Consider the following 18,120-nt stretch of genomic DNA (forward strand, 5'->3'; position numbering starts at 1 on the left):
ATGTTTTGTTGGGCTTGCGGGGTCAATCTTATCATGCCCCGTCCCCTACCCCGGGAGGACTCACCTTTCCCTGATTGTTTATCATATTTGCCTTGTGATTTCACCATGATCTGCAAAGAGAATACAGTTGAACTTTGTTATCAATAGAGTCAGTGAAGCACTTGCAAAAATATTGCAGACATTCAGAAGTTGCAGACCGCGGACCGCACAAAATGAAGTGCGGCCGCAAAGAAGCTACCGCGGACCGCACAAAATGCACTGCGGTCCGCACTGAGGTGGGGTTCAGACTACCCACTATCTGAATCTATGCATCGCGGACTGCACAAAATGCATTGCAGTCTGTATTGAGGCACTGCAGACCGCACAAATCCATTGCGGTCGCGGTCCTCACTTGTCATCATTTAGAACATTTACCACCGCGGTCCGCATTGAGTACCCAGCAGCAATACCAACCTAGGGTTCCAGTTTTTCATGTTTTAGTCCAATTTTTCACCTATTATTGATTCCCTAGGTGTTGAATTAGTGTTTTAACTAATTAGTCCTAATTAAAAACAGGATTAAACGAACCTATGCTATAGAATTAAAAGAAAAACGAGAAAAAAAGAAGAAAAACTAAGAAAAAATGAAAGTCAAAAGAAAATAGCAAAATTAAACAACTAAGAAAGAATTAAAGTTACCAGAAGTGAGATGCACTGATGATTAATTGAGACTTAGCAGTTGAATTCGTAAAATTAGAGTGATGAACAGTAATTTTTAAGCTATGAGAGTAAAAGGTCGAAAAGTTCAAACTGAGAGCCTCAGGTCCTATTTATAGAAAAAAGACTTGGGGACCATCTCACCTACCCACTGCGGACCGCACAAAATGGCACCACGGTCCGCGGTGCTCAAAAACATGAAGCACTGGGAGGATAGCCACTGCGGACTGCAAGAAATGCAATGCGGCCACAGTGGTCCACCGCGGACCGCACAAAATACAATGCGGCCGCGGTGGAAAACTTCAGAGACTCCTCACTTTTGACAAATCACTCTGCGGTCCGCATTGAATTCTTGCTCCCACACAAAGGCCTTTGCGGCTTCACAAAATGAAGTGCGGTCCATATTGCAAACTTCAGGGAGTGATCATTTTTTCAAACTTGGTCCTGCACTACATCAAAACAATCCTACAACATCTCACAACTAGTCAGTCCAAAAATAAATCTTACACTACAAAGAGAATCAAAGAAAAATTAAAAATAAAGACACATGGGTTGCCTCCCAAGAAGTACCTTATTTAACGTCACGGCAATAGATGCAGGTTACCATCAAATCACTTTAGATCAAGAAGTGCCACCACGTGGCTGTCATCAAGCTTTCACAGGTAGTGCTTGACCCTGTGCCCATTAACTCTAAAAACCTCTTCATTTTTGTTCTTCAAGTCAAGTGCACTAAACGGAGTCACAAACACCACTTCAAAAGGTCCACTCCATTTCGACTTAAGGTTTCCCGAAAACAGACGTAACCGAGAGTTGAACAAGAGAACCAAATCACCCACTTTGAACTCCTTGCCACAAGCATATTTATCATGAAGGTACTTCATCTTGTCCTTATACAAGGACGAACTGGAGTTGGCATGAAATCGGAATTCATCAAGTTCATTAAACTGCTCCACACGAAGATTTGCTGCCACATCCCATTCAAGATTAAGCTTCCTCAAAGCCCACATAGCCTTGTGCTCTAACTTAACCGGTAGATGGAAAGCTTTCCTAAATACCAACCAGTACGGGGACATACTAATTGGAGTCTTGTAAGCAGTCCTATAAGCCCATAGAGCATCATCCATCTTCTTTGACCAATCGGTCCTATTTGCATTGACCATCTTTGACAATATACTCTTGATTTCCTTGTTTGAGACTTCAACTTGGCCACTCGTTTGAGGATGATAAGGAGTAGAAACTTTGTGATTGACACCATACTTTGCAAGCAAAGTGTCAAAAGCTCTATTGCAAAAATGAGACCCCCATCACTTATGATTGCACGAGGAGTGCCAAACCTTGTAAAAATGCTCTTCTTGAGAAACGCAACAACACTCCGAGCCTCATTGTTGGGTAAAGCCCCAGCTTCAACCCACTTTGAAACATAGTCAACCGCCACAAGAATGTATGTGTTCCCACACGAGCTAACAAAAGGACCCATAAAATCAATGGCCCATACATCAAAAATATCAACTTCAAGAATGGTATTGAGAGACATCTCATCTTTCTTCAAAATTCCACCCGCTCTTTGACATTCGTCACACCTCTTCACAAGTTCACTTGCATGTTTGTACAAAGTTGGCCAATAAAACCCACAACTAAGAACTTTTGAAGCTGTCCTCGCCCTTCTATGATGGCCACCATAGGGAGAGGAATGACAAGCCTCTAAGATACTCAATTACTCCTCCTCCGGGACACACCTTCGGATCATACTATCTGTGCAAATCTTGAACAAGTATGGCTCATCCCAATAGAAATCCAAACTATCCTGTTTGAGCTTCTTCCTTTGGTTAGAAGAGAGCTCACAGAGGATTATACCAGTCAAAAGGAAATTAGCAACGTCCGCACACCATGGCATACCATTCACCGACACCGAAAGGAGTTGTTCGTCGGGAAATGAATCATTGATTTCTAAGACATCACGAGGCCTGCCCTCCTCCTCCAACCGGGACAAGTGGTCCGCCACTTGGTTTTCACTACCCTTCTGGTCCATAATCTCCAAATCAAACTCTTGAAGTAACAAGACACATCGCATCAGTCTAGCTTTGGAATCCTTCTTTGTTATCATGTATAGGAGTGCGGCATGATCGGTATGGACTATGAACTTGGTACCCATAAGATATGGCCGAAATTTCTCCATTCAGAACACAATAGCCAAAAGCTCTTTCTCGATCACCGTGTAGTTCACTTGAGCATCATTCATTGTCTTGCTCACATAGTACACTGAATGAAATATTTTGTTCACTTTTTGACCTAAAACCGCCCCAACCGCAATATCGCTCACATCACACATGAGCTCAAAGGGCAAGCTCCAATTAGGTGCAATAATAATAGGAGTGATGGTCAACTTGTGCTTGAGAAGTTCAAAGGTTTGCATACATATCTCATCGAACACGAACTTGGCATCTTTTTCCAATAACTTGCATAAGGGATTCACTACCTTCGAAAAGTCTTTGATAAATCTCTGGTAGAACCCCGCATGCCCAAGAAAAATTCGAACTCCCTTGAGAGAGGTAGGCGAAGGGAGCCTTGAAATCACATCAGTTTTTGCTTTGTCCACCTCTATACCATGCTTTGAAATTTTATGCCCAAGAACTATGCCCTCTTCCACCATGAAGTGGCATTTTTCCCAATTTAGAACAAGATTGGTTTCTTCACAATGGGACAACACTCTATCAAGATTTTTCAAACATTCCTCAAACGAATCACCCACAACACTAAAGTCGTCCATGAACACCTCCAAGATATCTTCCACCATATCGGTGAAAATGACCATCATACACCGCTGAAATGTAGCTGGTACATTACACAACCCAAAAGGCATTCGAGAAATGGCAAAGGTGCCATATGGACAAGTGAATGTGGTCTTCTCCCGATCTTCCGAAGTAATCAAGATTTGGTTGTATACAGAATACCCATCCAAGAAATAGTAGAAGGCATGCCCAGCAAGTCGATCTAACATCTGATTAAGAAAAGGCAATGGAAAGTGATCCTTGCGGGTCACTTTATTCAACTTTCGATAGTCCATGCATACCTTCCACCTGGTGACGGTCTTGGTAGGAATCAACTCATTTTGCGAATTTGCAACCACGGTCATGCCACCCTTCTTCGACACACTTTGCAACCCGACATCCAACCATTTGATCACCTCCTTTTTCACAACTTCTTGCATTGTCTCGCTCAACCTCTTTTGATGTTATAAGGAGGGCTTTGCTTCATCTTCCGGAATAATATTGTGCATACAGAATGCAGGGCTTATTCCCCGAATATCAGCTAAAGTCCATCCAATTACCTTTTTCCGCTTTTAAAGCACCTCCAATGTGGCATCAACTTGCATGTTAGTAAGACAAGAAGAAAGAATAACTGGCAAAGTTGAACTAGGGCCTAAGAACTCATACCTGAGGTGTGGAGGCAACGACTTCAACTCCAACACCGGAGTTTCCTCAATTGAAGGTTTTGTTGGTGGAGTCTTCCTATTCTCAAGATCCAAAAAGAGTTTCCTAGGCTCATAAGAGTAAGAGCCCATTCCATGTAAAGCATTCACGCACTCCACTCAGCCTTCATCCCCATTTACATCAAGATTCAACAACACGGCCTCTAGAGGGTCCTCCACATTGATCATTCCACTGGTATCATCAACTATCACTGCTGTGACAAGGTCCATAAAAGAGCACACTTCAGAACTATTGGGGTTGCTTCATTGATTTGTACACATGAAAGACCACTTTCTCATCACCCACCCGGAAGGTGAGTTTCCCTGCTTCCACATCAACTAAGGCCTTCCTAGTTGCAAGGAAAGGTCTTCCCAATATGATCGAAACCTCATAATCTACCTCACAATCCAAGATCACAAAATTAGCAAGCAAAATGAACTTGTCCACCCGAATAAGAACATCATCTACAATACCAAGCGACCTCTTCATAGTTCTATCCGCCATTTGCAACCTCATTGAAGTAGCCCTCGGTTTCCCCATACCCAAAGTCTTGAAAATTGAGTAGGGCATCAAGTTGATACTTGCCCCCAAATTACATAGAGCTTTTGCAAAGTCCGCACTCCCAATGGTGCAAAGAATGGTGAAAGCACCGGGATCTTCAAGCTTCGGGGCCATTGAATGCACTATTGCACTAACTTGGTGGGTCATCTTAATAGTTTCACAACCCATGGATCTTTTCTTTGTCACCAAGTCCTTCATGAATTTAGCATAGCCCGACATTTGTTCAAGAGCCTCCACCAAAGGCACAGTAATGGATAAGCTCTTCATCATATCAATAAACTTTTTAAACTAATTCTCATTTTTCTGCTTCGCGATCCTTTGAGGATAAGGTAGAGGCGGCCTTGGCAAAGGAGCCTTGGCTTTAGGCAAAACCATTTTCGGTATGTCTATTACATGTTCCCTAGACAGGTTCACGTCATTCTGAGTCTCCACCTCGGTATCTTGAATATCAATCCTCACTTCTTCATTCACGTTCTCATCAACCATATTTTCAACCACCAAAGGAATTTCATCTTCTTGTAACTCAACTTCATCACTCAAAACTGCTTTTTGCTTGGAGGCATTTACATCAGCACCTCTTCTACTTCTCGTAGTCAACTCCATCACATGATTGTTCCCACCCTTCGGGTTAACTACCGCATCACTTGGTAGTGCCCCCTTAGGGTGAGTATTTAAGGATTGTGAGATTTGGCCTAATTGAACCTCCAAGTTTCTGATTGAAGTATTGTGGGAAGCCAATTGAGCATCAGAGTTTGAATTCTTTTTCATCATCTGTTCAAACATCATTTCAATTCTCCCCATATCGTTGTTGGAAGAACTAGGACCTTGGGATGGAAATGGGGGTGGATTGTTCGGTTGTTGATACATTGGGGGCCTTTGAAAACCTTGCCCCCGATTTTCTTGATTGCCATTGTTCTAACCTCCCTGATTATTGTTACCACCCTAATTATTGTTGTTTCCATTCCAATTACCCTGGTTGTTCTAATTATTGTTCTCTTTGCCCCAATTAGAATTTTGGTTGTTGTTCCCACATTACTATTCCCTTGTTGTTGTTGATTGCCCCAATTGCATTGGGGTCTCCATTGTTGTTAGTTGGAAGAATTTCCCCTTTGGTCTTGGTAGTTATTCACGTATTGCACCTCTTCATTCTGCCCATCATAACCATCATCTTGGAATCCACCACAATCACTGTCAAATTGATCCGAACTCCCTTGATTTTGTTGACCTCTTTATCTTTTTTTGTTCACTAGCATGTTGACACCCTCCATAGCTTTTACTTGGTGTGGATTTTGAACCTGTTGTAACTGTGCCTTTGCTAGCTGGTTCATTGTAATTGCTAGCTCTGCTATAGCCTGCCCATGGTCATATAGCTCTTTGTGCAAGTGAGTGACCGTGGGGTCACCCTGTGGCATATTATCTCTACTTTGCCAAGTAGAGGATGTGTTAGCCATCTCATCAAGAATGTCACAAGCCTCATAATACGACAGCTTCATGAAATTGCCCCCAACAAGTTGGTTCACTATGCACTGGTTTGTTGTGTTAATGCCCCGGTAGAAAGTTTGTTGGATCATCCCCTCAGTCATATCATTGTTGGGGCATTCCTTTACCATAGTTCTATATCGCTACCAAATCTCATGTAATGGTTCGGTAGGCTCCTGCTTGAAAGCTAAGATCTCATCTCTCAATGCTGCCATGTGCCCCAGTGAGAAAATCTTTGCAATGAACTAATCCGCCAACTCATCTCAAGTAGTGATGGAATGGTTGGGAAGTCGCTCAAGCCAATCCAATGCCTTCCCTCTAAGTGAGAAAGGGAATAGTTCAACTGAAGTGCATCCTCGGACACATTAGTTTGTTTGCTCCCCCAACAGGTATCCATGAAACCCTTGAGATGTTTGTAAGCATTCTAATTGGCAGCGCCTGTGAAATACCCACGCTCCTCCAGCAATGTCAGCATCACATTGTTAATTTGAAAATTGCCCGCCTGAATCCAGGATGGGACAATTGCACTTGCATATCCTTGGTTGGGAAGCACTCCAGGAGCCATTCTTGGAGGTAGCGAGGGAGGGTCTGGAATATTATCATTGGTCTGGCGGCCTCTCCTTTGGCCTTGAGGTACAATAGGAACCTCATCATCAACATTGTCATCTACCTCCTCCCCTGGTGAAATATCTCCAAGAGGTGCATTGTTTGATGCCATTTTGTACCTGAAGTTGTGACACACACAAATTAGTAACACGGAAGGAAAGAAGAACAATACACAAAACTATTTAGACAGATAGCCAAAACCGTTAGCTCCCCAGAAACGGCGCCAAAAAGTGATTGATGCCAACCCTGCACTACTACAAAGTAGCGAGAGTGGTCGAAGCAGCTTTTACCCGAGAAGGTCGGGATCGATTTCCACAGGGAGCTAGAAATGAGAATTGAGTTTCTATCTAAATTGGAGATGCGTAATTGCTCTTAATTGCACTTCTAATCATAGTTGGTTTTGATATTACTTCTAAATTTATACTAATAGGATGCTAAATTAAGCTAAGTTAAGCTAAGAGTAAGATACTTGAAGGGTTGAATAGTTAAAAGGCACTAGGGAGGTGACTTTCTCCTAGGTGGATACTTGACGGATTCTCAAGTCTAAGGCCAGGTTGTTATATTAGGGATTACGATATAACCAATGCACTAAACTTATCACTCTATACCTCTCTGTATTTTGAGTGATTTTTCCCTAATTGACTATATCAAGACTAATTGTGTATGATAATTTGTGCAAGCAATTTATGTTCAAGTCGTGTATTACTATCTCTAGGCTTAACCCTTTAATTGGGGCTATCAATCTCTTGAATATGCCCCAATTTCTTGTTGGACTAATTTTCCTAGACTCAAGTTCTCTTTCTAAAGAAGAACCCAAGTCAAGTAGGCACAAATTAGTATTTGCAACCACTAATCAACATTGAAACCATAAATTAGTCCAAATATCAAACACCCATAGACATTTAAGCCTTAAAATACAAGACCCATCAAATACCCACACTAGGGTTGAGCCACAACCCTAGCTAATGGGTCTAGCTACTCATGATAATAGAAGAAAATAAAGAAATAGATGAAGAAAAACCCATAGTATTTAATTACAAGCTAAAACTTGAAGATTCAATAATAAAATTACTCTAAAATTACTTAAAATGGTAAAGGAACAGTATTCACGAGCGCAGCCCAACGTTAAAATACAACTAATGACCTAAAAATGGGAAAAGAAACTATTTATACCAGCCCGAATTGTTTGGACAAAAATACCCCTAGGGGGTAGTGCGAACCGCACAAAATCGAGTGCGGCCGCATTGAGACTTCTTAGCTTAAAACTCTACTCTCTAAACTTGGCCACCGCGGGCCGAACAAAATGCACCGTGGCCGCGATGGCTTCTATTACGGTCTGCACAAAAAGGATCGCGGACCGCACTGGCAATGATTCCCCAAATTGGCAACTCTTTGAACTCCAGCTTTGCAGACCGCAAAATATTGAGTGCGGCCATGATGAAGCCAATACGGTCCACAAAAACTGCTTTGCGGCCACATTGCTTGAGTGTCTGAAATGAGCACCTCTCTGAACTTCCTCATTGCGGACCGCACAAAATGAAGTGCGGCCGCATTGGACCTGTTGTATTGTGCTTGGACTTGTTCTTGGTACTTATGCATGTTTTACTACTCATTGAGCTGGTTTTGACGAATTGTCCCCTTGTTGACCAGACCCTGCAAACAAGTACAACATGTAAGCCTTTGGGACTATTTTGTACACATTTTTAATCAAAATTCAAGTAAGAAGGAGTGTAAAGTGCATCATAATCCTTAGTTATCACTCGTCCCCTACCCCGGGAGGACTCTTTTCTACCCTTTTGTTTGTCACCACCTCCTCTGGATTTAACCATTGTCTGCAAGTATATCAGGTGAACTTGTTAGTGCAAAGATTGGAAAAAGCAGTGTAGAAAAATAGTTGACAGTGTGAAGCAAAATTGCAGATCGCAGTCCGCAAAAAATGAAATGTGGCCGCGAAGGCTGCACCGCGGACCGCAAACAATCAACCGCGGATCATGGAGAGGTGGGACTCGGACTACCCACTCTCTGATTAAATGGCACTGCAGACCGCGAAAAATGGAGCGCGGCCGCGGTAAGTGCACTGCGTACCACGAAAAATGCCTCCGTGGACCGCGGTTATCAAGACTTAAAAATCTCTCAAAAGATACCGCGGACCGCGGAAAAAGTACCGTGGACCACAAAGGTCAAATTTGGGCTCAGCACCTAGTGTTTCCAATTTTTCATGCATTTTAGCATTAATCAACATATTATCAACCCACTAGGTAGCTAATTACTATTTCTAACTAATTAAAACATAATTTAATTAACATTATAGAATCCTAAGTTAAAAATTGAAAGAAAAAGGAAAAAGAAGAAGTAATAACTGTCACACCTCCTTTTTCACTACACCCGCAAGGGCGTAGAGGAGTTTTTCCATTTAAAGGACAATCGGAACAGGATTTAATTATTAATTATTCAGAGTCGCCACTTGAGAGATTAATGGTGTCCTAAGTCACCGGTTGTATCCCGAACCGAGGAAACATATGACTCTGTTAACAGTCTGTGAACCAGAAATCCGAGTAAGGAATTCTGTTAACCCGGGAGAAGGTGTTAGGTATTCCCGGGTTCCGTGGTTCTAGAACGGTCGCTCAACTATTGCATTTGATTTTATCTGATTTTAGTACCTGCTAGCTTACGTGCCTTTTATTCGTAAACCACTTTTTATCATTATTTATTTTAAAAGAATTGCGACGTCGTGAAAACGCGTTTCGAACCACGTCGCAATCAATGCACCCGCGGTTGTCAATACATTTCGACTTCGTCGAGATTTGGATTTGAGCCGCATCAATGCGCACCCGAATTTAAGAAAATGATTTAATTAAATCGTGCCTAAAGATTCTAACGTATTATTATTTTGGGGAAGGCTGTGGAATTTACTAAACAGCCTTTCCAAATTTAATTATTTTAATAACCATTCGTTGAGGGCCCCGCATACATGATTTTGTTTGGCGAGATTCGTCTCAACATTTTATTAAAAAGGGCAATTTGAGAGTGACTACAATTTTCTATTGATCAATTGTCCCTAAAAGAAGAAAGAAAACTTAATTACGTGAAAACTGAACTAAGATTATGCACTAAAATTCAGTAGTCCAACCTCAACAATGAGCTGGACCACTGATGGGCTTCAGAAACGGCCCAAAAATTCGGTCAGGCAGGAGAAAGGGAAGCCCAGGTGACAGATAACAGCACCTGGGATCGAATCCCCCAGGAAGCCCAAACTCATGAAGATAGTTCGTGTGACAGCCTGAGATGGCTTATCACTGAGCCCAGCGAGGCCTCGATTTAGTTCAGCCAAACGCCCACTGAAATTACCCCTAAATTATTTTAAGTGTTCAATAATTATAACAAAGGGGAAACAATACGCATCTACTTCGAATTAAAGGGATATTAGTCAATTGAATTCCAGTTTTATGCACAGACTAATTTATCTACTGATATTCCAGTGTGTCCTCAGATATCATTAAGGTGAGAACCAAGTTGTAGACACGATTTCAACAACACAAAGCAGACTAATTACTTCTGAATTAATTCACGCCAACATTGCTATCAACCCATCATGTAATCAACTAACACTAGTGCTCACTTTATAGTAATCACATGAATCCAAAACATAACAGTTTATATAGTCCATTTAGCACAAAAGCAAGCAAAACTTAAGCAGTATCCATGAACTAAACACTAAATACGTAGATCTGGAAATTAGCTAAATCAGAACTCAATTCTGCAAGTAAATTCATTCTTCACATAAATTCATTTCTGCACACTTTAGCTCACAGTCATCAGAAGTACAATTGTGTACCTGGATAAGGGAAAATATGAGAAGAAAAGAAGTCAGCTACTTTGAACAGCAACAACAACAAAACTCAGCAGTATATCATCACAGAACAGGCCAGGAAATGCTTTTGAAAAATCAGAAATATAAGCAGACTCAACATATCAGTCCAACACACACTTGAAATGCACTCCTAGCCCTCACAGCTGAGCCTAGATGCCTCTGAAATCCTGCTGGACCTAAATCTCAACTGAAGTCCAAACTAATAGGCCCCAAACTCACTTGAATCAGTCGTTAATCACTCCCGAACACTTTTAGAAATAGAACCTCGAGCTGGAATGAGGAATGCCCAAGGAAGGACTGAGAATCACTAACACTAGTGATGAAATAGTAAAATTGTTTTTGATTTTTCCATTTTTTGATGTTTTTTTCTTAAGTATTGGAATTGAAATGCTAGCTGAAATTGAAAGCAAGGAGGAGAGATTTTGGTGGGGATTTTTGGGCTGAAAATTTAATACCCTTCCTCAAGGCACTTGATGCCCTTTTATAGGTGATACAAGAGGGTCAATCAGATTTTGGGTTTTCTTTTTAGTCCCTCCCTTATTTTCAGTTTAGTCCCTTTATTTTTGACTTGCTCAACAAGTAAATCCCTCTATTGTGCTAACACTTACACTAAAGTACCCTTCTAGAAGGCCCTAGGATGCTTTTCTACCCCCACAATACCTATACTACCCTTACCCCTACTTTAAAATTACTATTCCTAAAGAAACTGCCCTTTTCTATGCCTAAAATGTCCTTCTAATAGTCTGAAAACTACAGACTAAGGTCAACTGATCCCAGTCCCTTACCCTGGATAGAATTTAATTAAAGTTAGCCAAAACAAAAGATTTTGTTCAGCTATAACCAACCAGGTTCACCTCTAACGCAAAATATTCAAGTTGAATCATACTACCAATTAATCCTAATGCACACTCTACCAAGCCAATAAACACCCGAAAGTAATCATCAACATGAGAATGGACTAAGCTAACAACTAATCACGGAATCATCACCCATAAGAAAGAAACAGACAAAAGAGAAGAACAGAACAAAGGCCTGGAAAAATCAGATCAATAAACTACTAATCTAACTGACTAATTAACGATAATTCAGAGCCTAAGTCCTACTGTTAATTGAAACGGCTAACTGATAAAGCATAGAAACACGAACTAATTTAACCTAATAAAATTAGACTTAAAACAAGTAAAAATCAGAATTAACCATGGACAATTTCCACAATCGATCAAATCAAATAGAGAAGAAGAAAAGACTGTTAGGCTACACTGATGGAAATCGAGATTAGAAAGTTGGAGAGAGACTCACCGACAGAGAGAAAACTCAGGTCAACCACTACCATTCGAATCTCTCCAGATTTTTGACACGCAACATCCCTAACCATGTGTTTTTACAAGAGAACACATGGTTAAGGATATTACGGTCCAAAATCACAAAGATTTTGGGTTAGGGTTTTGGCCATAAATTCTTAGATTTGAAATTCGAACCGCTTCACCGAGATTCGAAGGAAGATGGTCATTGATTTGGGTTGAGGGAAGTCCGGGGATGGTGTGGTATGATTTTGGTCCAGTTTGGATGAATTTGTGACTTGGCCGGAAAACTTCAATCGGAGATTCGACGAGCTCCGGCAATATTCGAGGGAAACCAATGGTAGGAATGGAAAGAGGAGAGTGAGGAGGACGAGGGGTGTAAATTTAGTGGTGATTAGCATTGGCGCCGCCACCGGCGATCTATTGGTTTCAGGGCGGCGCGACTAGGGTTTGTGGGGAGTGAGGAAGACGATGGGGAATGGGGTTGGGGGGGGACATTCGGACAGTTTTATAGTACGCCTACCCCGCCTCTAAGCCGTTGATCTTGTTAACCTCGACGATTTGGATTGATCGACGCCAAACGGCGTCGTTTTGATTTTAGCGTATTGGACCGGATGGGGAGAGGGTTCTGGGCTATTTGGCGTTGATGGTTTGGGCTGATGCTCAATTCAGAAGAGGCCCAATTGTTTCTTTGCTTAAGACATCCCTTTTATTTCTCATTTTAAATTGTTCTTCTCTTTGAATTTTGATTTTCCAAATTAATTCATCCTTATTTTCCACCTCATTTTTGTTACTAATTATCTAATTTGCAAAGATTGCAAGAAGTTAAAAACTAAACTAAGCTAATTAATGTCTAAAAACTTTTAAAACTAATTTGTGACAATTTCACAATTAAAACAATAAAATGCTAAAGTGAGCTATTTTGTAATTTTAATGTTTTGTTTAAAAACAAATTAATCCCTAATTAATCCTAAAAATATGAAATTATATCCTAAATGTAAATGCATATTTTTGTATTTTCATGTGAATTAACACGCCCAGATAAAAATGCAAACAATTAACAGAAAATGACACAAAAATTCACAAAAAAATTGTAAAAATAAGGGAAACATCATTTTGTTTGAAATTTTGGGAATAATTTCATATATAGGGCAAAAATTACATGCTCACAGCTGCCCCTCTTTGCTCGGAAACATGAAAAGTTTTCGTGCAAAGATAAGTGAGCAAATACGAGCGATTTTTGCCCGTTCAAATATTCGGTTACGAAGCATTTTGAAAAGTTTTGACCGCACCCTGTTTCAGAGGTTGCCTACATATCCTGGGCTAAACAGGAATCAGGTCAGTGTAGTTCGGGAGTGTCTGGTAGCTGGGACTACCAAGAACTGTAATTTCACCGCGCTTGCTACTGTTACTGCTTGCTGACCTCCCTTATTACACCACGTCAAAGATAAAAGAAGCTAAACTAACTATGCTCTATGAATTACAAAAGTCCTATCTAGATTCTTCAAACTTGCTCTTGTACTTCCTTGTTGCCTTGTTGTCTTGTGTTTTCTTGTTGCCTCATTGTCTTGTGTTTTCTTGTTGCCTCATTGTCTTGTGTTTTCTCGATAAAATTCCTTGTTGCTACTTCAACTGGTCAACTGAGATGTTGTTCCCTCTCTCCAAACTGCTGAACTTGAATAAACTTGAACTTGAATGTATTCCTCTATTATCCAGGCGGGCTCCTGACTACTGAACTTGAAATTGAAAATACTCCTCTATTATCCAGGCGGGCTCCTGACTTCACAGAAATAGACAAAACAAAGAAAATTCTGCTGTACAGGAGGGCTCCTGCTTTTCGAAACTTGAATGTTATACCTCTGTTCTCCAGGCGGGCTCCTGACTGCGACTACCTAAAAAGTTAGCACTTCCATTCTCCCGGCGGGCTCCTGACTTCGCCTACTTAAAAATTTAACACCTCCATTCTCCAGGCGGGCTCCTGACTTCGACTACTTAAAAAATTTAACACCTCCATTCTCCAAGCGGGCTCCTGACTTCGACTACTTAAAAGTTTAACACCTCCATTCTCCAGGCGGGCTCCTGACTTCAAAATAGACAAAGAAATTGATTGAAAACTAAAATCTGAATTGTGTCACCTTTGTTCTTTCCCTTTTATGGAGAATTCCTCCTGAACCACCAACTTTCTGCCCTTGTTCCAATCAAAGAAAATTCCGTTAGTGTAAGATGGTGGTTAGTTGATGGCATTCTTGCTGAAAAATCCTTCCCCTGCATTGCTTTGTGTTGACTGACTTCCACGCACTGACCCTGAACCATTTGATTTTCTGACCAACTTTTAAATTCCCCAACCTCTGGCGGCCTAAATGTTTTACACCCGTGCTGTTATTTCACTTTTCTGACCCTTTTGTTTGAACCTCTGCATTTCCCACGACATTTCCCAATCATTGCACCGATGAAATTTCAGTTAATTCTCTGTATTCCACTTGGCATCATGTTGTTTTTGACATGCTCTGACCACGTTGTGCTTTACAATTTATGAAGCTGGTAGCGAGCCTTGAAATCCTTTCCCACTTGCTTTTAAACATAACTAACATTAGAATATTTAGACAAACAAACCCCCCCCCCCCCAAAGAGAATGAAATGCAATGGTTTTACGGGTTAGGGATAAGAAGAATCCAAAACCGGATGACTACTAAAAATGAAGTGGAGAAAAGAAACTTATCTGACCGGAACAGCTGGCACCAATGGTCATGACATGCATTTCGGACTAACCGGCCCAACCAATCCAACTAAACAACTCTCAATTGCCATACCTCATTGCCTAGGACTTCCATCAATTGTTTGAATTACCCAGACCTTAACCTTGTTCATCCTGCGGTGTCTCGAAACAGTTTTCCACCCACAACCCTCTTGCCAAATAACCATTTTCAACTCACTTTCGCCTCAAGGTGCCCGCAAGGGTTTTCACCAATAAGACTCTCTCATTTATTTTTCTCTCAACTCTTGTCACCTTAGGGTGCCTGTGAAGGTTTTCACCAATAAGACTCTCTCATTATTACCTTGTTTTTTCTTGCTTGAACCAGAGTGTTGCCCCTATCATGAGTTATTCCTACCTGTTCAACTTGGCATTTCTCAAAACTGATCAGAAGGTCTTTCTTTGGACCGTAATGTAGGCTTTTGGATTGGGTTAGAAAGAAAGGTATAAAAAGGCTCAAAACAATTCAAATGGGTTCAAATCACAACTTTCAGAATCCAACTGTTCACAACAATCACAACTTCTGCCCCAGTTTCTTGCTTGGGGATTTTTGGATTTTTATTTTGGTATGACTGAACCTCGGAGTAAGGCTGCCTACGTACCCTTTCAGGATCAAGTCAAACGTAGTTCACTGTATTATAGTTACCTTTGTTGTTGTGTGTTTTTTTCTTTTCTTTTCTTTCTTTTCTTTCTTTTCTTCTTCTTTTCCTTCTCTTTCTCTTTTCCTTCACTTTTCATTTTTCTTCTTTTTGTTTTTTTTCTTCTTTTTCCTTCTTCTTTTTTTTTCTTTCTTTTCTTTTTCCTTTGCTTTTTTTTATGTTCGGCACCTGTGTTCCTTGATAGTGTCATTGATTCCAAAAGAGTGGTATGAAAAATAAGTAAGGCTCAAAGGGGATGACAACGGATAAAAGTGTTTGGATAGTAGGACAAAACGTCTTCGTCATTTCAATCTTTAAGATATGCCAAATACAAACAAATACATTCAGAAATAAAGAAATCATACATAATATCTCTTGACTGCATCGGAATTGATGGCCATTTCTATACATTTTCCTTCTATATATGTCAAATACAATGCCCCGTTAGACAACACTCTGGTTACTACAAATGGTCCCTGCCAGTTTGGGCAAAATTTTCCTTTTGCTTCAGCCCAATGAGGCAAAATCCGCCTCAGTACTAACTGTCTAACTTTGAATTTCCTTGGACACACTTTCTTGTTGTATGCTCTTGATATTCTTCGTTGGTACAGTTGACCATGACACACTGATGCCAATCTCTTCTCGTCAATCAAACTCAACTGCTCAAGGCGGCTTTTCACCCATTCATCATCATCGATCTCAGCCTCCGCAACAATTCACAGAGACAGTATTTCCACCTCTGCAGGTATTACTGCCTCGGTGCCATACACCAATGAATAAGGAGTTTCCCCCACTGAGGTACGAACGGTGGTGCGGTATCCTAACAATGCAAAAGGTAATTTCTCATGCCACTGTCTAGACCTTTCAACCATCTTCCGGAGTATTTTCTTTACATTCTTATTGGCTGCTTCAACCGCACCATTTGCCTTGGGACAGTATGGAGTAGAATGCCTATGAGTAATCTTAAACTGCTCAAATGTCTCTTTCATCAAATAGCTATTAAGATTAGCCCCATTATCCGTGATGATTACCTTCGGAGTCCCAAACCGACAGATGATATTTGAGTGCACGAAGTCGACCACAACTTTCTTAGTCACAGACTTGAACGTCTTAGCTTCCACCCATTTGGTAAAATAGTCTATAGCTACCAGAATAAACCTGTGCCCATTTGACGCTGCTGGATCAATTGGCCCAATAACATCCATGCCCTATGCGAAAAAAGGCCATGGTGCGGACATCGTATGTAGTTCTGATGGTGGAGAGTGAATCAAATCTCCATGCACTTGGCACTGATGACATTTACGCACAAAACTGATACAATCCCGCTCCATAGTGAGCCAATAATAACCTGCTCGGAGAATCTTTTTTGCTAGAACGTACCCACTCATATGCGGTCCACAAACTCCGGAATGTACCTCAGTCATGATAGATGTAGCTTGTCTTGCGTCCATGCATCTCAACAACCCGAGATCTGGAGTTCTTTTGTACAACACTCCTCCACTAAAGAAAAACCTGCTTGCCAATCGCCGAATCATTCTTTTCTGATCACCGGTGGCCTGTACCGGATATACTCCCGTCCTGATGTACTCTTTAATATCATGGAACCACGGCTCGCCGTCGATTTCCTCTTCTATCATATTACAATAAGCATGCTGATCACGGACCTGAATCTGCAACGGATCAACACAAGCCTTGTCTGGATGATGCAACATCGACGCCAAAGTAGCCAAAGCGTCGGCAACCTCATTATGAATCCTTGGAATGTGCCTGAATTCTATAGCCTGAAACCGCTGACAAAGCTTATGCAGACACTGCCAGTACGGTATAAGCTTTAAATACCGTGTTTCCCATTCTCCTTGAATTTGGTGTACCAGTAGGTCCGAGTCACCCATGACCAAGACTTCCCGTACACCCATATCTACAGCTAATCTCAATCCCAATATACACGCCTCATATTCTGCCATGTTGCTCGTACAGTAGAAACGAAGCCGAGTTGTAACAGAGTAATGCTGACATGTTTCAGAAATAAGCATCGCTCTTATTCCCACGCCTTTCATATTTGCAGCCCCATCAAAGAAAAGTTTCCATCCCGGCTTATCATCTTGTTCCAATTCATCAATGTGCATCACCTCTTCATCTGGGAAATAAGTTTTCAAAGGTTCGTAATCTTCATCGACAGGGTTCTCAGCCAAATGATCTGCTAGTGCCTGTGCTTTCATCGCAGTCCGTGTCACATAGATAATGTCGAACTCTGTAAGAAGGATCTGCCACTTTGCAAGCCTCCATGTAGGCATAGGCTTCTGAAAAATATACCTCAATGTGTCCAAGCGAGATATGAGGTAAGTAGTGTAAGATGACAAATAATGTTTCAACTTCTGTGCCACCCAAGTTAGGGCGCAACATGTCCTCTCCAGATGAGTATACTTAACCTTGTAAGATGTGAACTTCTTGCTGAGATAGTAGATAGCCTACTCCTTTCTACCCGTAACATCGTGCTGCCCCAGTACACAGCCGAATGAATTATCCAAAACCGTCAGATATAGAATCAAAGGCCTCCCTGGTTCTGGCGGGACCAACACGGGTGGGTTTGACAAATACCACTTTATCTTATCAAAACCCTCCTGACATTCATTTGTCCATTTGGCTGTAGCATCTTTCTTCAACAATTTGAAAATCGGCTCACAAGTTGTCGTGAGCTGAGCAATGAACCTACTGATATATATTTCAATCTTCCTAACAAACTCATC

This window comes from Nicotiana sylvestris, chromosome 12 (assembly GCF_000393655.2).
Source record: "Nicotiana sylvestris chromosome 12, ASM39365v2, whole genome shotgun sequence".
NCBI lineage: Eukaryota > Viridiplantae > Streptophyta > Magnoliopsida > Solanales > Solanaceae > Nicotiana > Nicotiana sylvestris.